The sequence below is a fragment of the Panthera pardus genome, unplaced genomic scaffold (assembly GCF_024362965.1).
Source record: "Panthera pardus isolate Hobbes unplaced genomic scaffold, ASM2436296v1 HiC_scaffold_1, whole genome shotgun sequence".
NCBI classification, from domain to species: Eukaryota; Metazoa; Chordata; class Mammalia; order Carnivora; family Felidae; genus Panthera; species Panthera pardus.
Genome location: NW_026526654.1, coordinates 64,337,236 through 64,364,655, shown reverse-complemented (window position 1 = coordinate 64,364,655; position 27,420 = coordinate 64,337,236). Strand labels below are relative to the sequence as shown.

General features: G+C 41.9%; 1 protein-coding gene across 10 annotated transcripts in view; it reads left to right on the top strand.

The window, feature by feature from the left end:
- Positions 1–5,911: 5,911 nt before the first annotated feature.
- The window catches only part of ENOX1 (ecto-NOX disulfide-thiol exchanger 1), a 572,287-nt gene continuing 550,778 nt past the window's right edge, over positions 5,912–27,420 (top strand). For all 10 annotated transcript variants that reach the window (XM_053899210.1, XM_019447475.2, XM_019447469.2 and 7 more), the window contains exon 1: positions 5,912–6,021. The gene's annotated coding sequence lies outside the window, so the exon portion shown is untranslated. The remainder of the gene's footprint in view (positions 6,022–27,420) is intronic.

Genomic DNA, 27,420 nt, shown 5'->3' with positions numbered 1-27,420 from the left:
ATTTTTAAAATAAATGTTCACATAGGCAAGTTAGCAGGGCAAACCATCACTGGGAAAGGAGAATCTGTGTGACTGAAAAAAAAAACAGAGACTAATTAAAAACAAATGAACACAAAAGCTTGGGTTTTGCAATAGCAGTAGAATTTATAGAATTACAGCACCTCTAGAATTATGGAACCCACAATATCCTGCATGTGTCTGTTTCTGCCAACTTTTGGTTGTCTGTGGTTTTCCTAAAATATCCTTGGAAGGGACTCCCAGGAATCATCAAATCATTCAACATTATTTGAGTTATCTTCTAACAAAAACTTCCAAAATTTCTGCAGGAGCCTCCCATTCATGTACGTGCTCCAATTTTCTGCCACATACATTTTTTAAAAAAATTATTATTTAGATCCAAGATTTCACAGAGTTACTTAGCTCCTACGACGTGAGGGATCCTTTCTCACGTTATTTCATGTAATTGTCTTAACCAATGAGTCAGTTATTATTATCCGCATTACACGGGAGGGCCACCTGATGCTTCGAAAGTGAGTTGCCCTGGGTCTCACAGTAAACTGTCGGCCAGAATAGGATTGAACTTAGATCTTATGACTTGGTGCCCAGTACTATTTTTATATGATGCTAAGATGCCGGAAAAGTAAAAAGATATGATTGATGTTCCTGCTTTCCCCACATGAAAGCCTCTGGGGTCCTTGGGGAGGCAGGCTGTGTAAAATGTTCAACACGTGGATGGTTGGGCTTTCCACAGTTCTAATTTTGTGACTGGCTTTCTGTCTGTGCCACTGTATAAGTGGGAGGGGAATTCATGGTAACACTCTAACCACTGGAAACTTCTTGTTTCCTTATGTTGGTGCTTTTGTACTCTTCATAATTCTGTCATGAATTAAGTGAAGGAGTTGCAGTTTTAAAAATTATATTAACCAAAAGTAATTCTGTGTCAGCAAGCCAAAAGAAACCGTGAAGACAAAAATTAAGAAGTTTTAAGGAGAGTCCTTAGTAAAATATTATGTTAATAGTATGTTATGTTAAATAATAAATATTATAATATTTATTTTATATTTATATTCTATTCATTTATAATTTAAAATAAATTATGTAAAATTCTCCAAGAATAGACTGCTGGGTCTCTGTAGACCTAGACTTTTCAAAATGCATGGGTACCCCCCCTAATTCTTTGATCAATGGAAATATTAGCTCTAATATATCCTAATCAATTCCACTTTGCCCAGGGATCCTGTGATAGATAATCCATAGCTGCCATTGCCAACATAGTCCATTTTTTCTTGCCAGCAATTTTATTCTTACCTCTAATCTAAAATTCAGAATACAGCAATAAACTAGCTTTTTACATTATACATCATGCAATAGTCTAAGTGATTATTACTAGGGGTGTATGAATATAAAAACATGCATTTAGACATAGGTCGCTAATAACCAATTTTCAACGGAATGGTTTAACAATTGGCTTAAAAAGTTGTATTAGTTAATTCAAATTGAGGCTTGTTGTATCTGGTCAAGTGCTAAAGTATGCTTATGTTAGCTTTTTTGTTCCTAAGAATAATGATAGCTAGATGATAGGCTCTTTAAAGGCAGAAATAGATTGCACTTTATACTTTTTGGTAAAAACCACAGCATAAGGAACAGAATTAATTATGAAGTAGGTACTCAATAAATACTTGCTTGGTTTCCTGATTTGTTTATGCATCTCCTTGGTGTTGACAATCAACTAAATTATCAGGTTAAAAATAGAAATGAGGATATTAGTAAATCTACCAATTCATCTCTCTATAGCTGTAAATCTCAATGTGCAAAGGACGTATGTTAGGGATTCCTTACCTCAGTTTCAGAGTGGATTCCCTTAACTCCTGAAATTTTACTCAAATATGTTTTACATCTTCAGGGGAGCCTGGGTGGCTCAGTCAGTTGAGCATCCAATTTCGGCTCAGGTCATGATCTCATGGTTCATGGGTTCCTGAGTTTGAGCCCCATGAGAGCACAGAGCCGACTTAGGATTCTCTGTCTCCCTCTCTCCCTGCCCCTCCGCCACTCACTCTCTCAAAAACAATCATTAAAAAAATTTAAAAAAATTGTTTTTACATCTTCATATGTTCACTTTCCTGAGGAGAGGATACATAGCTTTCTTCAGCTTCCAGGAAATCCATAACTCTATCAGAAACTATTAAAAATGGGTGTTATTTAATATATTCACCTGTACCACAAATGTCAGCACTGATGATGACAGAAACCTATCTACTTTTGCTTGGAATAAAGTATAACTTTTTTTTTTCTCTGATTTTTGACTTTCTTAAAGATCTTTATTCAGAATTAGCACCGTAAGTAGTACTAGGAATAAAGCAACGTATAAAAGCACGGATGCAAACAGGATAGCTCCTGTCTTCTCCTTGTTCCCGAGTGACACTCTGTACCAAAGTGGCACTTTGAGTCCAGGTGCAGGTCAAGGTTGTTGTTTTTTTTTTTTTTTTAATCATATAAAGTTCTAATGGACTAAGTGATCTGGGACCTGATTATGGGGGGAAATTACCTGTCTCCTTATGCATGCTCACAACCATTTAAAACCAACAGCAGCACTTCAACTAACGGTTCCTGCCACCTCACTTCAGAGAATGTGAGGCCATACGCTCCCAGCAGCAGAAGTTGACTTTAGAATCCATGATACATCTCACACCCAAAATTTATGAGTTCAGAGATAGAAAGCTTTTTCTTTCTTTCTTTCTTTTTTTAATTTAGACTGACAGAATAGATTAGTTAGTTGTGGTCAAATCAGGTTAAAGTGTTTCTCTACCTACTCCACCTTTCCCCAGTACTATGTTCTTAAGAAAGTTAATGTTTGACTAGTGTATTGCATTGTTGCAAATTGAAAAAAGCAGTTACTGTTAAGGAGCATGCCCTTTTTAGGAAGAAAAATAGGACCTTTATGATTATGCTATTGATTCAGTCCTACTTATGATAACATATAACAGTGAATCTCTCAGCAGCACATTTTATTATTATGTAGTGTTTAAGTAGCGTGAGGGCCTATGGTTTATGGCATTTTGATCCTGGCTGTCCCTCTAAACTTTTATCTTTAAGTGGGTCATAAACACTATATATCTTATGTTGTTATCTTTTCTGTTATCTTTTAAGTGAACATAAATTAAGATTGCTATAAGCCTACATTCTTATTTAAAAAAATTTTTTTAATATTTATTTATTTTTGAGAGAGAGGGAGAGACAGAGCATGAGCTGGGGGGGGTGGGGGGGGTGGGGCTGGGCAGAGAGAGAGGGAGACACAGAATCTGAAGCAGGCTCCAGGTTCTGAGCTGTCAGCACAGAGCCCGACACCGGGCCCGAACTTACAAACTCACAAACCGTGAGATCATGACCTGAGCCAAAGTCGCACACTCAGCCGACTAAGCCACCCAGGCGCTCCCATTATTATTTTTAAATGTTGGCTTCTTCTCAATGCATTTATTTTTACAAAGAGAAGACTGCCCCCTTTGGTGGTCATCAGAGAAGTTAAAACTTGGTTACATTCTGCATCCCAAGACAAGCACTTGGGAAGCCTAAAGGCATGTCTCTAAGGAAAACAAAGCTTTAAAATTATTTTGCAAGACTTTGACTCATACCTATTTTAGGTTGGCTGTCAGGAACCCATTTGGGGTGTCAAGAGTTTTTCTGCTCCTCCTGTAAGTTCCAGAGCTTCCTTTCAAGTAAAAGTTTTAAATATATAGGTGTTCTACATAACAAAAAAGCACCTGGCTTCTTAAGAAGATTGTAAACTGAGGGACAGAGAAGAAGTCATTTAAAAGGACCCCCACTAGAGAACACACTGGCAGCACCCAAACAAATCCATTTTAATTGTCACTTTATTTCCACTACATTTTAAAGCTGTGATATCCTGAGTGGAGAGGGAAGCAGCTCATACAAGAGCCTGAGTTCAAAGAAATTGAAATTTAGCATGGAATGTAAAACTGAGGGCTTTTACTTCTAAGAGGATGGTTGTGGAAATACCAAGGGTGAAGGACGTGGGTTTGGTGCTACAGCAGAAATAGTCTGGGGTGACCTTGCATTGGTCAGTGTCCATGAAGTAATGCTCTTTATAAGAGAAAAGCTTGCACCCGACAAGCTAGTAGAAATGTGCATTTCTCTTAAAAGTTATTTTTTTCCTGTCCTTCTGTTCTAGAAGGGACATTATAAATTGCTAATGAACAGTGACTTTCACATTTTAAGAGATTAGATTCCCCCAGGACTAAAATAAAGTGTGCTTTAGCCTTCTTACACACAGGATATCCCATTGGGTTCCCTGCAGAGTGCTCTCTTCTTGCACCCTTTGGTAAGGCTGCACAATGGGTCACTATTGTCTGTAGTCTTTTTTTACATTGGGTCTCTGGCAGCCAGAGGGGAAAATAGTAACACACAGGGAAATGGTGCAAGTTAAAATCAAGTAAGCCTAGTGGGGTGGTAATGACTTTCCCATCATCCAAGTCTTTGCCTTCAGGATATGTGAAGCTAAAAAACAATGTCACTCATTCAACGTTTATAGAAAACACACAATGTACGAGGTACTGTGCGAAGTACTGGAAGGCATGCGAAAGTATGCAAAACACAATCCCTGCGTGGAGGAATCCCGCCAGGAAGGGTATTTTCAAGTATTACTCAGACCTTATGATCCTTCAAGAAATTCTTGGGTGAATAAAATTGCACTTCTAATTTAAAATAAGCAAGAACTGGAAAAGCAAGTAATGGAAAAGACGCTATGTCTTTTAGGAAGAAGGTATGTAAATGTGTCTAAAATTTTTGTTTCTAAGGTATACACAACGTGGCTTGGATGAATGAAGGAGTATGGGAGTTAACAGGCCAAGAGCGGCGCCAGGCTGGCCACAAGGGCCCCTTCTTGGCCAAGCCTGACTTCAAAAAGGCGCTGCTCTGATCCTGCACAGTTAGCTGAATCCGAACAAAGAGGCACTTTTACCTGGGAAGTGGATTAACTTTGAGGAAAAGTGGCCTCCGAGGAGGAAAAGAGGCAGCATTCTACCTGGAGTAAGAAGCGCCTTCCCTTCCCCCCGGACCGTGCAAGCTCACCTCCCTCCCGACTGACCTCACCCTTGCTCCCCGCCCCGCATCCCTACACTGGCGAGGCGGTGGGCCGCGCTCGGTGGGGTTCCACCGCCCACTCCACGCCCGCAGCGCTTGCACACGCCGACTCCCGCCGGTAGTCGGCCACGTGCGCTCCGGTCTCCGATCGGCCCACTAAGGGGCCGAGCGCCTCCAAGGTGGCAGTGGCAACCGTAGTGTCCCGATTTCTGTCCCTCCGCGCTTAGCCGAGAAGTCCGGACCGCGGCGGCGGTGGCGGGAGAGAGCGACTCGGCCCCTCCCTAGAGGGGGCCGCGCGACCCAGGGCTACGGGCACCGCCTCTGCTGCATCCGTGGCTGCGCGCTCCGCTCGGCTCAGACCCGCTCGGATCCGGAGCCCGCGCGCGGCGCTGCCTTCCCTTCCCCCTCTGCCGCCGCCCCGCGGGCAGCTCCCCCCGGCGAGACGCACGTTCGATCCTCCTTCGCCGGATTTACGGATTTCCGGGGGCAAAGAATTTTGCCTCAGTCCCTACCAGCATCTCTTGGCCTCTCCCCCCCCTCCTCGCGACTCCCCCACCCCGTGGGCGCGCGCGCGCGCACACACACACACACACACACTCACACACTCACACTCGCAGGCGCGCGTGCGCACGCCCGCGCGCCCCGAGCCGCGGAGTCTCCAGCAGATCCCACTCTCTCGGGCGCCGCTACTCACACAGGCTTCCAGTCGCCACGGGGCGTCCTCTGTCTGCGGCAGCAGCGGCGGAGGCAGCACAGGGAACCGCAGCTGCAGCCGGGCCGCGTCTTGCAGCTTCGTGTCCGGGACGGAGTCCGGGAGAAGCGGACGAGGAGGACGACAAGGCGAGGAGGAGCCGCGCCGCGCCCAGCGCCCGGCTCCCGGCTCCGCGCGGCGGGCTGCCCCCGCTCCCGGTATCGCGGATCCAGGTAAGCAAGCAGCTCCGGGGCCCGCAGCATCCCTGGGGTGTCCGGGCTTGGTGCCGGGATTCCCCGGTCCCGCCCCCGCCATGGCCCCGGGACGGAGGCTTGGAGGGGAGTGGGCTCCCGGGAGGGGGAGGGGAATAGAGCTAGAGGTGAGGCTGGTGGGGAGGGGTACGTGGAAGCGTGGAGGCTTCCGCGCAGCCCCCCGCGCCTTTCCCCGCTCTACACCAGCTCCAGCCCTGTCACTTTTGCGAGCCTGGAGGTGCCCGGCGCTCCAGACAGCTGTGTCCTGCTCTCCCCGCCGCCGCCAGCCCGTGTTGGCTCTGGGCTCCGAGCCCGCCGCGCGCTTCCCACCTCCCCTGCACCTTGGACAGCGCACCCAGCCGCCCGCCGCCCCCTGCACGGCACCCGGGACGGAGCCCTGCTCGCGCAGCCCTCCCGCTACCCTCTTCTTGTCAGGTTGTCACCCTCTCGCCCTGCATCACTTGTCCTCTCTGTCTTGGCGGACTCCGCTGTGGTGCGGGCCGGAAACTTTACTCCCCTTCTCGTCTGCGCTAGGTACTGTTGTTATTTTGTGACTGTCCCCTTACACGGGGAACCCGGACACCTTGGACGTGTCTTCTTCGGCGGGAGCAGGTCCTGGCCCGCCGAGTCGAAGGCAAAAGAGGCACTGGGCAGCTGGACTTGGTGGCTGCCAGGGTGCAGAGTCCGCGCCTCAGGTCCTGGACGCCTGCCGCCTCTCCGCCTCCCTGCCTCTCTGGACTCGACACGTGCGCGCCTCCCACGGACGCGGCCCCTCCCCGACCACCCCACGTCCTCCCCCTGCACGGCCACGGCCACCCCATAGGTTGGACACCCGGAGTTCGCGGGTCCTGATTGGTTGAAGGCGTAACCCCGCCTCCTTCCCGGAGGGGGTGGTTCTGGAGTGTTGTGGTTGTCATCCCGCGGCGCGCACATGGGGAAAGTGGGGTCGACAGGTGGGGAAGCCCGGGTTGGTAGGATCCCCGTGTCCCACCCTTCTCCTTCCGAATACACTCCTGCTCTTCTCCTTTTCTCTCAACATTTTGCTCCTGTAAGTAAAAAACAAAACAAAAAAACAAAAACAAAAACAAAAACTGGCTTGAAACCCTACTTTTATCAGTATTGCATTTGTTTGGTGGTAGAGATTTGGAAAGCATATCTAGAAGAATGAGGGAAACAAATGCATGTGGGGACGGTTCGTGGCAGACTGGGCTGCAGTTTGAGTCCAGTAGTTTGGAGAAAGTAATGGGTGGCTAAGAGATATGAAGATGCAGAAAGTGGGAGGGAAATTGTTTCTTGGATAAAGGAAGACAAAGGTGGGTGAACTTGGGAAGCTAAGGGGAAAAAAAACAACTGGGTCATTTATGGGGTGACATGTGAAGGAGAAACCCATACGGGCACTCCCGGGAGGTGAGTGGGTTCTACTGAAGAAGTCTCCGTTCCAGAAACGGGTAATTTTCGATAATATTTAGTTCATTATTAGCACACTTTGTTTCTGTTTTGCTGGCGTTGTCCTTTTGATAGGAGACTTTATAGTAATGATGTCAAGCCATGTAATGGATTTTGCTTATTCCCGTTTTGTTGTAATATATAGATTTCCAAGTGGCAATGAATTTCAAAAAGTGAACTTAAAAGCTCGTTTAGAGGGATGCACTAAATAGTTAAGGCAAAGTGCTTTTGAAATATTGGGAAGGAAGACGGATGAGCATTGCATAAAATCCAAAGATTGTTCTGGCGTTATTTAGGTCCTTTGCAGCAATACATACATACATACACACACATACATATATGTATGTATAAATTATGTATAAATGATACTGATTTCTCTTTATTTCAAAACGTGATTGCCTCTAGCATTTTCAAGCTTTAATTCCTTCAGGCCGTTTTGATGTTGTGTCTGTACATCTAAGAATATTGTAATTCTTATCTTTAGAAGCCTTGTCAATGCAAAACAAACAGCAACTGATGCAAGTTAATGTTGACAACTTTATATTGAGTACACTGTGTGTTATTTTATTTGCAAGCTAGTGAAATATGCAAGAGTAACATAGCATGACTGTTATTCCCCAGGGACCCATATCAAAACAAAGTGGGGAATCACATGAGGCTATTCCAAGGAGAACAATTCAATTATTTTAAAAATGAATGTATTTTAAGATTCTTGGGTGTAAGCAGCAACAGTATTTTCCCATTTCAATTATTATCTTTGTACGCAGTGGTAGCACATAAAAACTCAGTAAGTCCTACAGCATGTTAAATATGTTAGGTAATTCCAAAGTAGATAGATAGTGAAGGTTTTCCATTTGATATTATTTTTATATAAGTAGACAAAATTGATTTTATGATTGTAGGACTTTGTATGGAAGGGACAGATTTGATACATCTGGCAAACTGGAAATTATTGCTATTGTTGAAAAAATAGGTCTTACTATGTTTTTGTATCTCTAGGTCATACTTTGATTTGCCTTCAAGGGCTTTAGATTCTAGTTTTTGGCCTATCAAAGTTAGATGGCTTTTGAGGTAGGTAGAAGATGAATGTATATAGTCGCACATATGTATATCTGCAAAATATATGTATGTATAGACCCACACAGCTATATATGTATACACGTCATTTTGGGGTACATTCAGTGTATTTATTTATATATGTGTTATTGTCATTCTTAAATTGTTTCTCATTTCTTCTTGTCCGAAAGGTGGCCCTGTTTTAAACTGTAGAAAGCATTATTACCAGTAGAATTGGCCAATAGATCATGGAAACAGACAATAGTATTTTGTTGCTTGGCAACCACCTACTGTGAATGAAAAACAAAGCAGTGACAGCTGCTTCCACATCCTGATACCCATACTGTAGCTCAAGCATCGAAGCCCTCCAAGTGAGACAGATCTAAGTTTCATTTGAGTCAGGTGAAGCTCTTTCTTTTGGGGGATGTTTTTAAAAAGAGTATTTACATTTTTTTGTCATAAGAATTACATTGTTACTGTGGGATGAAATGAAGCATCTAATTTCAGTTGCCCTCTTAATCCTAGTATAAACTGAAAGATGCAAGATAGGGTGACTTGTTTAGACCCTTCTCATTCTTCCCTTTATAGTTGTTAGACACTGTAAGCACATTTTCTGCTGCTGTCAGATGCTTTTGGGGTTTTACAAAAACTTGAGTTCTCCGTGACACCTAAATAGATAGCTGGATTTCACTGCTAGCAGGGAATTAGAGATTTGTGCTCTGGCCTCATTCTTTAATTTCATGGGACACTGAGGCACAGTGAGGTCATGTGACTTGACCCTGGTGACAGAACCATCTCTAGAATGTCTTCCCTTGGGTCACATTTGGAAAGTTTCCCCCATTTCCTCCCGGGAATTATTCTTGTCCTTTAGTTACATAAAGTTTATAAAAAAAGATTTTTATCCTAATAAAGATACTTAGAAAATACAGCAATATTTGGGAGTACAAATACAGTATTGACACCAGGCTAGATTATGGTGTTAGAGGCATTGTATAGCATGTGTTCTCCCTTCAATATAAAAAGTCCTAGGACTCCTGTCTTTTTCCCCCCAAGTGGGGAAGCCCCATCCCTTGCTTTGGTAATTGTTTATACTTTTGGACAATCTTTAATGATCTATTATTCTCTGAGTGAATTTTAAACAGGGATGAGATTGAAGATTGTGTTGGTCAGCTTGTATACCAGCGAGAGTTTAAACATTACAGCTAATTAATCACTCGTTCTGGTGTTCTGTCTGCAACGTGGTGGAAATACTGTTGGCGTAGTGATTTGGGCTCTTTAAAGTACATGGGGCAGACTGTGTCGCTACAATATTCATTTCAGTCTTTTATCAAAGCTGTCTTGCCAAAGATGCTACCTGAAGCGTGTTGGTGGAGGACAAGTCACGTATCTGTGGGAGATGTAATCGTGCCAATTGTTTCTTAACTCTAAGATGATAATGAATAAATTACTGGGTGGCAAACTTGGATCACAGATGCATCATTAGGCATTTCTTCTGAACTTAGGAAATGTATTGCCTGTGTGATACATTTTGAGGTTCCTTATGCTATTTTAAAGAATCTGTATTTCATTGTTTATTATTTATGTCAAAGATAGGCATTTAACTTTAATGTAACAATTGCAGTAGAAAAACTTGAAGTGGTCTGGTTGGAGAAACAATAAAGTGACAGTATTAAGTACCATTGAAGAACCATTTTCACCAGAAAAGCATGCACTTTAGCAGATTTATAGGGGGGAATAAATTGATTTAGAGCATGTTTAACCTAGTTTTGGAAGCCTGCTATTAACTTGTTCTAGCTAGGAGAATTTTCAAGCAGAATAATAATTTGGCAGATTCAAGTGAACTTCACTGAATTTTTTAAACTATTTTCCACAGTCTGGTTATAGTTTGACCAGGGCAAGTACTTGTTTTGGATCCTCTAGGATTAATCGGAATTTCAAGATTGCTATTATTATTTTTTAAAATTTCTGAGCCATTTTTCTTTGCAAGGTGGGATGTTAAATATTCTGTCATTCATGCATTTAATTTCACTCACTGGAATCTTGATATTTAACTTCCCTATCCTATCTTCAAGTCCAAGATAATGTGTGTGTATGTGAATGTGCAAACACACAATACTTACATTTCCCCCCTTTTGTTGTTTTCATCCTTGTAGTAGAACACTAAAAGACTTGATTTATGGTTTTTTTTTCATACAGTAAAGAGAAACTTTAAACAAAAGATATTTATGTTTTCAATTTCCTTATGTCTGTTTCCGCTATTATAACATGTAAACTCTCACCCACACTAATAGGATGATTGCTAAAAACAAGCATATGTATGTGTATATGTGTGTGTGTATATATATATATACATATATATATATATATATGTATATGTATATATATACGTATATATACATATATGTGTATATATATTTATATATATGTATATAGGTATATATACGTATATATAGGCAGCATCCCATTTGTTACCCTCCAAGCTAGCCAAGAAAGCATATTTTCTTATTTTTAGACACACATATCCTTCCACACACATACCTACATAGACATTGAGTTTAAGGTCCTATAGACTCTTCTAAGAGTGGACAGGAATAGTGTGTTTATTGGGAGCTCTGTGCATGGTAATGCTGGTATATTTAGTAAAGTGTATATATTCAGATTTTCAGAAATATAGTAACATAGGAAGAATTTCATTGAATTATTCCCTTTGTAAGATTTCCAAATTATGCTGAGAACATAACCCACAACCCTTACGACAGTTCCCAGTACCTACAATAGAGCCTGGCATGTAGTAGACACACAGTACCTATTTTGTGGAATATTCACCTGCCCTCCTTTTGTATATATAATGTTGCAAACACTTCAGTCGGTGTCTGCATGAATAGTATAAGTTGAGAAGATGGAGAAGAAATTACCGTAGTTTTCTAATTGTTTCTGGCACTATATTAAAAAAATAACTTAGTGAGATATTGTGGAATATACTTCTTGTCAGTGTAGAAAGTTATACCAGGAGTATTGATTTTTCACAAATACAGCCATCCTAAGTACAGAATAGCTCTTTAATAGCCCACAGCAGCAGAACAAAGGTTATGGCAGCTAGTCCAAAGGAATACTTTATTTAGTTGGAGCTAGAGGGTGAGGTTTGCTAGCCCCAGTGTAATTATCCAGACTGGAATGTGGCCAAGGGGCTGTGGTTAACATCGCAAACAGTGGGAAAAAAGCCATGGATGAGGTCTTTAGTGACTGTGAGTGGCCAGACCTCTCCTTTGGTCTCATTTGCAAGAGAGCACTTTTAGTAGCTTAAAAACCACAACAACTGTTTTGCACTTAAGGGATTGAGCCCAGAGTTACCATTCTAGATCCCAGGTACCAAATTTCTGGTCATTGGATGAAGTCATAATCCCAAGAGTTCAGTGACATTGAAATAAGTCTTTCTTCTTTGTCCTGTGCCATCCTTGTGAAGTAGGTGGAGAGTGATAGTGTCTCTGGGGACAACCATGGCAGGATCACAAGGTAGCTAAAGTTTAACATGCTTCCAATTAGTCTCAAACATCCTTCAGCTTTCCACCACTACCCAGCTGTTTATCTCCCTTGTAGGGCTTAATTAATAGTTTCGTATCAGCAAAGCTCCAGCAGACTGCTTCCTGAGTTCCCTTTTTCTGTGAGAGAATTAGTCCTGCTATGTTTTTAAAAAACACCTTTCCCATGGCCGACCTCGGGTCACTCCAGGTTGGGGAGAGGGAGCTACCACATCTGTTGACCAGGGCCAAGTCATGTCCCCTCTTTGCCCATCTCTATCAAGACTCCCTTTTGGGGGAAAAATGTATTAAGGTGTATACTGTTAAAAGGCTATAATACTTTCCTGGAGAGATTCCTGAGTATGTTGCATACATTGGGTTCTAAATATAATTATGTAATATAACATATATATTAATATAATTATGTGTTTAGTTTCACTAGTAGAATTGTACCTACTATTTTGATGCATAGGGAAGGTAGTTTTGTCCAGGGAACACTTAAATAATATCGTATTATTTTCTTTTAGGATTATTTCTTTAACAAACATTTATTGAGCATTTACTGCATGAATGGTACAGTATTTGGCCCTGGGTATCATAAAGATTCTTAAGGCACAGTTCCTGCTCATAGACGAGAATATGCTGCTTGCAGGGAAGTTGCACAAATGTGACTTTAAAGGTAACTATGCAGGAGGATCAGTAGGTCTGGAGAGCAGGACGGGAGACACACAATGGCGGACCTAGTGAAACCCATACAAGATTTTGAGCTTCATGATGTTAGTTTCACAATCGGCCTCTTGAACACAATTCCATGCAATTCCTGCTATACTACTGATTCCTGGGTCCCACCCCAGACCCACTGTACCAAAATCTTCAGGGACATGGCCTGTTGGAGCAGACATGGTCAGTGTCATACTTATTTGCCCAAATGCTCGCTGCTCCAGTTCATGTCTGCAGAATGCTTCTGCAAGTACCTCTTGTTCTCTACGCGAAGGCTTTTTCTCCCACATGTAGGGCAGCGTGGTTGGGCAGTGAAGTTAATGGCCTCAGGACTGGACCTAGGCCAATGACAGAAGGGAGCTTGGAGGTAACACACTAGCATCTTGGACTTTCTGGTGTGATAACTGACACACGTTCCACACTGTGTCCCCAAATTGCCTAGTGAAACTGAACCTCAGTTGCCCATAATGGCAATCTGTTAGATATCTGTGCTTTGTTGACTGTCTCTCTTTCCTCTACCAGTGCTTCTAGGATCCTCTGCTAAATAAATAACTTGTACTTACATTCTGTCTCAAGATCTGTTTCTGGAGGATCCCAACATAAGATACTGAAGAATCTGCTTTATTTAATTTTATTTTTTATTAATGCCCCCACTGGTTTTTATAAAGAGGCAAATTTGGGAGACTTGGTCTCAGGTGATGATGGAGAGCCACTGAAGGATTAAGACGTAGGCATTGTCATTTTTCATTTGCTTCTTAGCAAGATCATGCTGGCAGGTGTGTGGCAAGCGGATTCATGGAGGAAGAGTCGGGAGCCTGGAGATCAGTTAGGAGGTGGCATTGCCCAGTTTGTCAGCACCAAAGTGAAGGTGGCAATGTCAGCACCAAAGTGAAGGTGGCAACTGTGGGGATGGAGGTGGGGGAAGGATGCAGGATGGGTTGTGATGGAAAGCTGTCTGGAAAAGTCAACAGGACATGGAGGCCTGCATGTGTGTGGTCACCTAGCTGACTGCCGTTCCAAAAATGAGATTTTAATCCTCTCTCTGCCATGCATCGTGGCCCTGCTTTGTGCATTAAGCTCAGCACCCCTGAAGGGCTGAGACTCCTGTGCCTTGCCTGTAATCTTGGTCAGACTTTCTAGAGTTAAGGAGCACAAGTCTGGGAATAAATAAAAGAAGACAAGAAGATAAATTGAAGAATATAAATAATTCACTACTAGATCATTAAGGGAAGAAAGTTATATTTTACAGGAAGGATTTGTGGAGTTATAGACAAGGAGAGTTGCAGAGATGCCTGTGACGCACGTCCTTTTCTGATGAATAGTGATTCCCCCCCCCCCCTCCCGCCCCCGTACTCTTGACTAAGAGGAGATTTTCATCCACCATCAGTTTCTGGAAGTCCTAGTCTGTACTTAGGTCTATTGTTTTTCCTGCTTCTCTGAGACCCTGTATTTTAGCTAAGTGAATGAGTGGTAGCTGGGGTTGGGGCTGGTTCTTTTCTCTTGCTCTGTCAAAATGCCAGGCTTTTCGTTGCAGTTTCCCCTGCCAGCTCTTAGGCCACCAACTCCCAAAGGAGACCAAAGGGTACAGAGGAGGGCAGGAGAAGGGAAGAGCAAATCCGTAAAAAGAGCTCTTCTGAATTAAATGCTTAATCATGAAATGAACAGGTTAAAGCTTGTTAGTTGATATGAAATAAAAGGAGGCAGCCTTCTAATTGTCCCATGTACAAATGCTTACATTCTGGCTCTGTCTGTAGTCAGACATGCCAAGGCTGAATCGTCAAACAAGAGCAACTTGACACCATCACATTTCTGCAAAAGTAGCCTTGAGCCGATGACACGGAGAAGACTGCATTATAAGAAGCTATAGAATGGGTCAGCAGAGAGCTTACTGGGCCTTGCTTAACAGGCAGAACAGAGTCAAGGTAGTGGAAATACGGGGCATGTGAGCATAAGGAGGCTGGAGAGACTGTGTTCAACACAATTCAAGGAGAGCAGCCTTAGAATATTATGAACGTATTTATGATATTTTTAAATTAAACTTTATTCGGACATTGCTGTAGATTCCCGTGCGGTTACAAGAAATAACCCAGGGAGATTCTGCGTACACTCTGCTCATTTCCCCCCAATGATAATATCTGGCAAACCTATAGCACAATATCATAACCAGGATATTGGTTGATAGAGTCCATCATAGCTTCTTCATATTTCCCCAGTTTTACTTGTAATCATTTGGGTGTATGTGCCAGGTTTTTTCTATTCAGTACTCAGGGGATACTTTTTTACTTTTCAAGGAGTCTTTTTCATTCTAAAATTTTGAAAAAAATTCACTTGTTGGACTTGTGCTGGCTTAGCTGTAACTGAAGAAAGGGTAATGTAGAATAGATTCCTTAACCCCCTTCCAAGTCTGGGATTCTGCAGAGTGGAATCAAGGGCCACCTAACATGGCAGGAAGGTCAGTAGGCCATGATATAGCTTCCACTTTATTACTAGGTAAACACTTTATTACTGGCGCCTTTCTATGGCAATACACAAACCTTTTAAAAGTATGTCTATTGCAAAAGAAGCTTGCTTATTAAATCCTATTGTAACTCATCTTTCTTGTACCAGAGTTTCTGTCCTTTTCTTCTGGCATTCCTTGCCCTCCCCTTTTCCACTTTGTGTCGGAGGGGGCTCACCCTTTCAGGTTGCTCCTAGATTCCTGAGTCAGCTGGCCTGCTGTCTTCAGCCTGTGGGAGGCACTGGTAAGAGAGGGCAGGGAGAAGGGCAAGACCAAGGCATTTTTTTCTTTTCTCTAGCTTTGTGCAGCATCCCTGGCAGTGAGAATCCCCCCCTCTGTAGCACCACTCGTGCTTGACACACTGGCTCTGGTGCTAGCTGCTCACAAGTGACCTTGGCCCATGGACCCCAGAGACATACCCTCCTGCCATTGTCTCTTCAGCCTTGGGGAGGTAGCAGCCTCCTGCTCTTGCTGATCTCTGGATTGCCTCGCTATCCTGTTAGGCTCTCTGCTCCACCATCACCTGAGTAACCAAGTCCCTATATTAAATTTCCTTTGTAAAAAATGCTTGAAGAGATTTCTGTTTTCCTAGTTAGATATTCTGCAGTTCCTCAAAGCATGGAAATGGTATAAATCTGGAGAGGTTTTCTGTTTCCGACATTCTGGCGTATTCCAAGGGAAAAATCTTGCGAGCTCTTGTCAGGGCAGAATTTGTAACTTGTAATCTCACCTCTCCCACCTGGAATCTCAGTCTCTTTACTGATTGTTCACCTGCTCCCAGTCTTTGGTTTTCCAACCTGATTTCCCTTTGTCTAATATATTTGGTAATTTTGCAGCCTCCCCTAGTGTCTTTGTTATTTTGTCCTTGGGCCGCTCTTTTACTAATCTTCCCTATCTTATTTTTTGCTAGCGGTTCTTACTGACCTCATCTCCATGTGTGATACCCTTATGCCCGTGTTAACATATTGGTCTCATGACTCGCTCCTGAATGTTCTTTGGTTTATGGGGCATACATCTGCTACATTAGGATTTGGTTTTGCTGTCACTTCACTTTCTTGCATGAGGATGCTATTTGTATTACAGGGGTCCTCCGCCTCTTCTCCTATAAAAGTATATGTGACTCTATAACAAAAACAATGGTAAGAATTTGAATAAGAATGTCTTTGTCAGAAGGTAATAGGACTCCGTAGAATCTTCAGGTATAAAGCATATTTAGAAGCCATGTCACTGAAAGCAAAGCTGGGAACCACCATGATGGCCACACATACTACCTTAAGGAAGGGACATGAAAGAGAAACAGTATGCTTAGGGAAGGCGTTGGGATGGTAAGGTTGACCACTCAGGCTCCTTCCCCGGTTGGAGAGCAGTCTTATTGGTTGCTACCATATTGGTCTCATAGTCGGTCACATTGAGCAGCTTTGTCTTTTCTCTAGGCGGGTCCCCAGGTGAGCACAGGGAACTGGGAGTTGGAGCAAGGAAAACGCTTTCAAGCTATCTCCAACTAAGATGTGTAAAAGGTCACACAAATAACCCAGTTGTAGGTGCCCCATCTTCCAAGGCCAGGAATAGTACCCTTAGGCATTGCAGCACACATGGGGGATACTCTTTAAATGGATAGCCATGCAAACCACTACTGGGACTGTGGATTAGGGTCGGGGAAAATCCAAAGCTTTGGCTGAAGAAGAATTTAAATATTGAAAAGTAGCCTGTGGCATGAGCTCTGGATGTGTTCAGGTCCTGATGTTCTTCTGTCCTTGTGGTGGACACAGGGCTGGGGAGTGTTTTGCAGCTAGTGCACACAGTTTTGAACAGATGGATCTCTTTGGAAGCTGGAAGGCCACTTGCTTGCCTCTGCTCTCCATAATGATCAGAAGTGGTGAGCGTTGGGCAGGAGAATTGTAGATTAGGCGGCTCTGGGTAAGCCGACAATGGAAAAGAAATAAGGTTATTTTAAATGGGCATAAGCTTTGAAGGCAAGTAATAAAGACATATTTCAGCCTCATGGACAAATTAGGGTTCTAGTTAATACACGTGCAAGATCGGAAAAAAATAAATCACTTGCTCATCTATAATCGCTAAAGAACAGTTTGTTTAGTAACAAAGTACCAATCATGCCTGCTCTTATGCGAGTTTCTCCTCTATTTCCCTTTTTCCTACATCTCTCAGAACTGGCTGAGTTCAGGGTCCTTTTCCCCCTGGGGGTACTCTATACAGTTTTATCCTGGAAAGTGGAACCTATGTGAGAGCCGCCAACAGTTTCCCAAGACATCCTTCTGAATCCTGGTCTTTTACCCACCTCGGTTCCATCTTTCTGTAAATATATAATCCCTGTTTCTTTCCTCATTACTCAGTAATGTGCTGTGGCATGAGGAGAGAGTTTTTAAATGGAATTTTCTTGGGCATTAGGAACTTCAATCTATCAAGAAGCACAAAGCAGGCACTGTAGAAGTGAGAGTTGTTTTCTGTGCATTGGTTGTGCACTCTATTATGTTGAGTTGGCCCTGAGTAGTCTCTGATTTTTCTCATCTAGTTATTAAAAGAATAATGTTGGTAGATATATATTTAAATCTCACATAATATTGTGACCTAGCTTCGTACTCATTCTGTAGTAAAGACTTAATGTTTTTGGAGGAAAGCATGCTGCATATTCCTTCTGCCCAATGAATAGGCACTTATTGTGCCAAGTTCATGCTAGGTGCTGGAAATACAGCAGTGAACAAAAATGATCACTGTTCCTGCCCTTCTGGGAGCCCCCAGTTTACTGGAAAGGACATTAAGTAACCCCAAATAATTCTGTAATTGGAACTCTTGACAAGAACTTGGAAAAGACCAGGTTTCTCTGAAAGGGTATAGAGAGGATGAAGTCGTCAGAGAAGGCTTATAGAGGAAAATAATTTACAAATGAAGATCTGAAGAATGATTGGGGCTATCCAGCTGGGGAGTACCATTTGTGAAGCCCTCACCTGAGAAAGATCTTGGGTTTTAGAGCCATTGAAAGATAACTTGGGTTGGTGCAGTGCAGTGAGTGAGGGTAGACTGTACCTGGGGGGGAGGCCGCTGAGATGTGGCTTAGGGCCTGGTTATGCCACACCTGCTAAGCCATGCTGAGGACTTTGGATTTTATCCTAAGTGCAATGGGAAGCTATTGAGAAGTTTTTGGATTTTTTTTTTTCTTTTTTAAAGTTGAGATGAAATTCACATAACACAAACTGTGTGAAAGTGAATAATTCAGTGGTATTTAGTACATTCACAACATTGTCCAACTACCATTGGTATGTCTGTTCTAAAACATTTTCATCGCCCCAAATGGAAACGCCATTCCCATTAAGCAGTCATCGAAGAGTTTTACAAGGAGTGATGTGTTACCTGTAGTATGTAAGATCTTTCTGGCAAGTTCTGGAGAAGGGATTGGAGAGGGGAAGAGTGGAAGCAAGACAGCAGACTTGGAAGTAGTGGTCAAGTTCAGATGATGGTGATGGCTTCCTGGACGAGGGACAAGATTAGTGAAGAGAAGAGTGGAATGATCCAATATGGAGTTATATAATCAAGTTTGATTATCTATGTAAGTGACTTAGTCACTGTTTAACTATCTACATAACTGTTTCCCAAAGGATAATTCATCCCCTATTCAGATCTAGGTAGTCTGCTTATTAAAAGTACAGGTATGTAAGCCCACCTCAAGGTACTGATGCAAATGGACTAAAGAGGGACTTTAAGGGATTCTTCTCGGAACTGAGGTTTGAGAACCATTTATTGTTGTTTGTCATTCTTTCTCATTCTGATGCCCTTTAAGATTGCAGGCTGTCAACAGTCCATCAAGGTGGGATGAATTAGAATGAGACACAGAATAAACAAATGGATAACCTAGTGTATGCTTGTAATTTTGAGTGGATGGATGCTTTTTGGAGATGAATCTTTAACTTGATCTTAAAGACAAGTATGTAATACAGACAGTTCTATGGGTGGTGTTTATTTTTGATTCTTTTCTTTCTTGGAGTGTGTGCCTCTCCCAGAATTAAATGGTGACTGACTGAGAACAATGACATTCTTATGAAATATAGTGTAGGTACAGTGTAGTAATTTATGGTAAGAGACACATACAACTGCCGGAAATTAACATATAAAACCAACCATCCTGGTATTTTTTGCGGTTACCTTGTATCTACAGGATTCCTATTAAAGACATGTTCACTCCAATTAACTGAATTTAGAAGCCAGAGTTTTTTGAGACTTTATAGTCAGAAAATCCTACAAGCTTTGGTAAAAATCAACCAATCAACAAATCAAGATTTTGTCTTTGACTTCTGGTTTCTGTTTGCCGTCGGTAGGTTTTTCTAAGCCATTACTACCTTTTTAGAGCTGTTAACTTGCAGCCAGAGTCTACGACATTCAGATGTTACTGTCCCGTTCAAATAATTCCCTCCCCCACCATAATTTCGCTAACATGTTTGGTTAAATTATAATTTTAGAACTGAAAGATATTACAGAGAATTTAGTTTTCTGTTGTTGTTTTTCTTTTTGTTGTTGTTGTTGAAACTATTACCTTTGGAGATCTTAAAGTAAGTGAAAGAAGACTCCTACTAAGGGAGTGGCGTTAGGTCCTTGGGCATTAGGGTCCCTGAGGAAAGGGTGTGGGTATCCAGCAGCAGTCAAGGGTTAAGCCCTCTATTTTACCCAGCATAACAGCACGCCAAAGTGGTTGTAAGCGACCTCAATGGTACCTGCTCTTCCTGCAAGTAGCTGGTGTCTCTTGCCATCCTTGCAAGAGATCCCTTCTTCCCTCCCCCACTAGGACTTCCTCTGTTTGAGTATGAAGTGCTCAGCTCCTACAAGATGTTTCATTTTGATTAATATTATTTCCACTCTTCTGGAAAGACACTTGGGCACCTCTGGCTGTATTTCTTTTTCAGCATGTACAAATTCAGATCTTAAAGTGGTTTCATTGCTTCATCATAGAGTTTTATAATGAAATAATATTTTGAGTGCCTGATGGGTTTTGATCTTTTTCCCTGGACCACTTAGGTTTGGAGAGGGATCTGAAGAAAAGTGGTTCATTTATTTTCCACCAAAGATAAACAGAATCAGTAAATAGCCAGCCTTTTTCAAAGCTTAGTTTTTCTGTTCCACAAAAATGCATGTTGTTGTGTAAGAGCATACACTATAGAAGAATACAAAAAGGAAAGTAAAATTCCTCTGAAATACTAGAGTTAGCCATTGTTGACATTTTTGTAAAATTCTTCCAAGTATAATTCTCTATCATCTCTATTTATGTGTGTCTATGTATATTCTATGTACAGATGAAGTTCTCAGTAAATGGGATTTTGCTGTATGTGTTATTCTGTAGTCTATGTTTTTCTAATAACATGTGGTTGGCAACTGTCCATGCCAATAAATATATGTTATCTTTTTAATAATTGAATACTCTTATTGGATGCTTTTCATGTAAGCAATACAAATCCCAGGGCAAAGTAGCTTAAATAATAAGAATATAGTGAAAATCCAGTGGGTAAGGGCTTCAGGCATAATTTAATCAGGACTTAGGATTTCTCTCCTTTATAGTTTTCTTTTCCCTACTCTTTTTCATGCTCCTCATGGTAGCAAAATCGCTGCAGCTCCAGGGGCTCATTATCCAGAGAAAGAGAGCCTCTGCCAGTCACCGAACGAAAATCCTGGGCTTCTTCTGCCTGGATCATCTTAGGTAATGTGACCAAGGGAATGCCATTATTCTGATTGTTTCAGATCTGGGTAACAGTTTATGCTAATCCCATCCAAAATTTGTGAATAAGGAACTCAGAGTTCTGCTGGAAAAGAAGGTGAAACAACTTGCAAAGGAGGCAGCTAATGGTTTCTGTTAGAGTTTACTCTGGGCTTACTGATAGACATTTAAGTTGTTCCCAGTTTTTCAGTCTAAACACTATTGCTGCCCTAAGCTTGCTTGTATGTATACTTTATTCTTTTGCAGTAATCTCATTTGGATAAATTCTTATTAGAGGAATTTCTGGGTCAAAAGATATGCCCATTTTACATTTTTTAATTGACATAAACCATCCAAGCTGGAAAACCATACTCTTGCCAATTATATTTTGAAATCCCTCAACTGCCTGTTGAGAGGCTGTTGTTTGTTTGTTTGCTTTTTTTGTGTGTGGTTTTGTTTTGTGTTGGTTTTTGGTTTTGTTTTTTTGTTTTTTGTTTTTAGCTTCTGAACTGAAGCAGAATTTCAGGCGTCACAATTTCTCCAGGCAAGACAAACTTGACATGACATAAGTGGAGGTTAATCAAAGCTTCCGTGTATAAGATGTTTCACCAGGAAGGCAAAGAGGGAAGGATGGAGAGGAATACATTCTTCCAGCTGCAGGCCTAGTTTTTGGTGGGCGATGGCTCAGGAATTGACCGGGTGCCCCTGAGTGCCACCCTGTGTCTTCTCAGTGGCATGTGCTCTCCAGTCACTCTGCATTGTCTACCTCTTCATTCCCATGTGTGTTATAAAGACCAGCCAAGCATAATTCAAAGGGCTGGCGGATGGTGGCCATTCATGCAGTTAGTCTGCACTTTCTATTGTACCTCTGAAGTTCTTGAACTTAGTAGAAAAAGCTAACGCAGAAATCAGTGATCTCTGAGATGGTGGGACCTTGGTCATTGTTTTGAGGAAATGAATGGGGCAGCTCATGGGTGACACACTTTCAGGGAACCAATGACAGATGTGATTTGTTAGGATGGCCTGTATTAATGTGAATGAGAAGGACATTTGAGTGGAAACTGAGCAGAAGACCTCAGAGTTACAGTGAATGTCTCTTTGAGTATTTTCTGGCACAGTTGTAGATGCCATGCTGTTTAATCCTCATAATAACCTTTTTTCTGTCAACAGTAAGAGGAAACCAAAACCCAGGAAGATTAACTTGTCCACTGTCATAGCTAGTATGCGGAAGAAGCAAGAATTTTGAACCTTTTATCCCACCACATTCTGCTCTATAAGGGTCCCTCTCTCCCAAATAGAAATTATTAATAACAACTGGCTTTGTTTTATTTTAACTGATGATGCAAAAGAAGGAATATAGTGGTTAGTTCTAAAATTAAGACGGCATTAAAGAGATTCACTTGAAATTTTTAAATGATAAAAATTAACCCAAAGTGCAAATGACCTAGATAAGATGTGCAACCTAGAAAATAAGGAATTTGGATCAATAGTGACAAAGGGAACAGGCTCACTTGTGGGCACTGAGAGTTGGGACTTTCTTTCATGAGCTTGAAACATGAGGAAAGGGGCCAAATGGTAAAAATAGATAAGATTAAGTGCATGGTATATGTGAGCATGTTCTAAAGCTGTGAATATGCTAAAGAAAGAAATTATTATTGTTAAATTGGAAAGGTTTATCACGGAAGCCTATTTACATGACAGAATTTTATTACAAAGTAGAGAAGTATAGAATTTTAGAGATGTGTGAACTTGGCTGCTCTGTCTTTTGGGCTCAGACTGCTAGATGGACATGAGTCAATTAAGTCAAACACCATCCTGATCAACAAGAAGAAAAAAAAGCAACTTATGTTTTTAAAAAGCAAAAGTACATTTCCACTAAAAAAAAAAAAAAAAGACTGTTAGGGTGTATGCAGCATGTTTAGTAGAGAAAAGCAACAGCTTAAATTCACAGGAATGGAATTACGTAGCACAGGGTCAGTTCTTCTGTCACTTCGAAGAAGGAAGAGTTCCTTGTGGGCGGGGGCCAAAAGGAGAGCTCCACCTTGTGCAGTCTCTCACCACCCTCCGCCTCTCTAATTGCCAAATGCCAGGGGAAGCTGGAGGGCACTGACAGATTGAGTGGTCTTGGTGAGTCTTGTGTTGCATCTGGCAACAAGTGTATTGGTCTTGGGCTCCTGGCGGCTGCTATGCACTGCCCGTCGTTTGTGGTGTCTTCCAATGGACAGCCGATTAAGAGCCATGGGGCAGAGGACCTGGCTTTGGCAAATGGCCAGCTGTATATGGCAGACCCTGCTCGCTGTAAGTGCTTTGGTGGGAACCGGGCACGTTCTTTCCCACTGATGCTGTAATGAACCGATGACAGAATACCTGCTATAGTGTCTCCTTCATCACCTTCCCTGGGAATTGACTCCATTGCCCGATTGCACCGATCATGAAAAACTTGAAGTGTGCAGTCTACACTTCTCTCTCCTTGGCTCGAGGCGATTGCTGCTTGCCCTATTTGGCAGTCTCGAGAGTAGCTGTGAGCACCAGTGAGGTTATTGGCTGATGAGTTAAACAGAAGCTGAATAAAGTGTGGCTCCCTGCATAGTCAGGGCAGAGTTTCTAGTCCCAGGGTTAAAACAACACGGAGACAGCAACTGAAAATGTCACTGAGCAGTGCACCATGAATAGCCTTTGATGCCCAATGGGGCCATCCATGCCTCGGTGCTGAAGTGCTGCTGCAGACTTCCAAAGCTCCAAATTTGTGCTCAAGTTTCTTTGGTCTCAGAATCTTAGCGTGAAATATTTAGTACCCTAGGAAAGCTAAATTAATGGTGAGTCAAAGTAATTAAGGCAAAGTAAATAATCTCCAAGGTTCTCATTCCCCGTGAAACTAATTTCATATCTTATCCTTCATGTGTTAAAAATAGTTCTCTGCTAATTCAAGATGCCCGTGCTCTGTGTTAGTGAAGTGCACTTCAGTTCTATTGAAAGGATGCAGATTAGAGAGTTATTTTCAATTGGGCATTTTTTTTTTTTTTTTTTTTTTTTAAAGAGAGACACTCATTTTGGCACCACGAGAGTGTGAATCTCTTTGGGTGAACTGAGAGTTGGATACAGCTGTAGCCGGGCGGATGATGGGCCACCTAGCTTATGATGACTTGCAGCTGGGACAGCCTCTTCATCCTTCTAGTGAGAACTCTCAGTTCCCATCCTTCCATTTGATGATGAGATTAGTTTAACTCCTTTGCAGGATTTTGACTGGCCAGAGCTTGTCCTTGTCTGTGACTACACGCTTAGGAAGTAGATCTGGGTAGGTTTTCTACATGATGGGAACATTGGGTCTTGAACATAATTTGAGAGTTATTTGTCACCTGAAAATAATCAGGACATATAAATAAGGGGATGCTTGTGAGCTTATGGGTTTGTAGACTCCAGTGTAACCAAGCTGATCTTTCTACATTTGAGCCATTCCGGTCATAATGCCCCATTGTCCCAGGGCCTGAGAACACATGGTACTTTGGAGTCAGTGCATGGCTATGATACTGTGCTTCCTCAAGCTAATGAAACTGCTTCAGAATTTATTATTGTTACAGCGGCGGTCTTGATCAAATGTGAGAATTCTTTTCTCTACGATCGGAGAGTATTTTGGTTAGAACGAACAGAGGTGGTTGAAGAGATGTTGAGCAAACAGTCCTCAGTTACCTACAGCTGAAATATGCCATCGTTATCTTCTTGCTCACCTTCAGAATTCCTCAGTTATCTTTTTGTCTTCAAAGAGATGCCTTAGCTTTTCAGCACATCATGGGCCTGTTCTTCCAGAGAAATGCAGTTTTGCTTTTAATATGTTTTGAGATGGCAACCTGGGAGTGGAATATGCAGTACTCTGCTTACATCACAGAGTGGAGTCTATATCTCGCCACACATCCATGCGGAAAAATGCGCATAATTAATAGAAGGAGAATCATATGTAAAGTGATTCTCTTATGTTTGATATTTGGTTTTAGTGTCATAAGAACATTTCTGTGGACAGTGAAGTGTCCCTTTTGCTAATTTTTTATTTCTCTTTCTGAAAAAAATATCAGAATTAAGTTGAGCATAGGTGTGTGGCATGTATGGATAATATTTTTACTGTATGTGAAGCCATCATACTATGGACATCATGGCTTTTTAGTATTTTATCATAATCATTTATAGAGTACCTAACAAAGTGCAAAGCATCAGCTCATTTTTTTGATCATCATGACTTCTGAATGAGCAGGGTAACCATTTATTATCCCTGTTTTGAAGGTGATGAAATTGAAATTTGGTGAAGTCAGTTTGTTGGTAATCCCTTCATTGATTTGTCCTTTATTTCACAAACTTTTACTGAGCGCTTCTCAACGTTTGACAGTTCTGAAGTTACAAAGATGAGATGGTCCCTGCCCTCAAGGATACTAGAAGAAATGGACAGGCACAGATAACCCTGTGTGGCCGGTATTAAGTTGCAAATAGCGTTCGAGTTTCCCACAGCAGGGTGCGGTTCATTCTGGCAAGGGAATTGAGGTACTTTTTCACAGAGATGAGAATTGAACTAGGCTCCAGAGGGGTTCTCCAGGTAGGGAAGGTCTCATCCAAAGCTGAGACACAGAAAGACTCGGAAGAGCACAGCGTGCCCCAGGAGAGCTGTGTGAAGTGGCTGGAACATTGAGAACAAACAAGCAGGTGAGGTGAGGCTTGGAAAGGTCCCATAGCTTGTAAATGACAGAACCAGGAAGGGGCAGGGTTTTCTGCTTCCTAGTGTGATGCTTGTCCTGTACATTAGGTTCTCTGTTGCTTATTTAGGTTTTCTTTTTTTTTTTTTTTTCTAAATACATCACTGGCACCCTCTACACAAGCCATGTTCAAGACTACGACAACTAGGGATTTCATTTGACAAGGTTATCTCATATGGCTAGAGGTGTAGCTTGTGTTTTAGTCAGTGTATGAATGTGTGTGCTCCTATGTATTAAGGTGAAGTGACTGGGGGCTGAGGCCCAGTGGTCTCAGTTAAATGTTCTGACAGGAGAAGAGCAAGTGCCTTTTTATCAGCCACAAACAGGTGTGTTTCTGCTGCCTGACCCAGCCCTAGATTGGAGGTCTCCCAGGTTATGTAGATATGGCACTTGGCAATCTAAAGGCTTTAGTCATTATTTGGAAGGGGTTGGTTTTTTGAAGCTGTTGCTCTGGTTGGAAATGATTTTTTGTTCACAGCGCTGAGTAAATGCTAGAAATAATTGAAAGTGACTTGAAGAAGGAGAGTAAAGTGGAGGTAAGGCATATTAGCTGCCGGCTGATGTTACTGCTTGAAAGCAGGCAGTTTTGTTAGATTTTGTACACTGTATGTGGTGTAAAGAACAAACCTTTCCATTTTTTTTTTCTGAGAACCATGATGTTATCTCAGTAATTGAAAATAATCTTCTAAAGTTGCTCTTTAACTAGATTTACACAATCCCCTTTCAAATCGGCTGTTATCTGCCCTTACATTTCACAGTAAATGTTGCTGTCTGCACAGCCCCTGCTAACAAGAAGATCAAGTGTAACTCTTTTCATGATTTGAAATAAAGTGTTTCTATTGTAATTATCCTGGCTCCTGGTTGTGGTGTTAGAAGGGGGCTCCTCTCTTAGCTGGGTTTACGAGGAATACAAAGCGTTGTGTTCTAGCCGCGTTTCCTTTCACGAACATCTTAAGCAATTGTCTAACTTTCTCAATCATTTAAATTTTTTATGTTTAAAAATGTTTTCATGGATAGTTCATGGTGTGGTCTGGGATTAAGGAGAGGTGGGTTTTGGGAATTTTTACATCTGCTCTCCAGGGTAAACTTGAGAGCCACTATATCTCCTGTTTATATCTTCACTGACCTCATTTTGGCAAAATTAGAATAAACGTTATGCCTAATAAGCTGCAATAGTCAGGTTTTAAATGGGTGTTTTATGACGGTGGTGACAGAGGTAAACAGTAAAATGTGTTACTAGAGAATGTTGTGAAAAGCTGGAATCTTGTTTGAAATTCTTCAGCAACAGGATAAGTTCTCATATGTTTGGAGCACAGATTCTCTGAGTCTCATATACTGTGATAATACATTTAACTGTCTACTCCTAGATTGTGTTCACATTTTATTTTTAAATTGTGATGTCATCCCCCTGGCATTATTGACTTAGAAAAGCATTTTGCTTATTGGAGGCTAGCACTTTTCAATAAAATTTCCTTTAAATCATATTGCTAATTACTTTCTCACGGAAGAGACCAACCAACAACCATGGAAGAATAAAAGGACATTAAGTCCTATTTAAATTAGAGTATCGAATCAACTAGTAGCATTTTGTTAACTGGTATTTCGGAAAGGAAGTCCTGAGGGTTGAATGAAGGATGGGGTGAGGGAGGGAAGACTCCAACTGAGGTTAAATATGCTCTTCTTCATGATGTTAGTTGGGGTGGTTAGATTAAG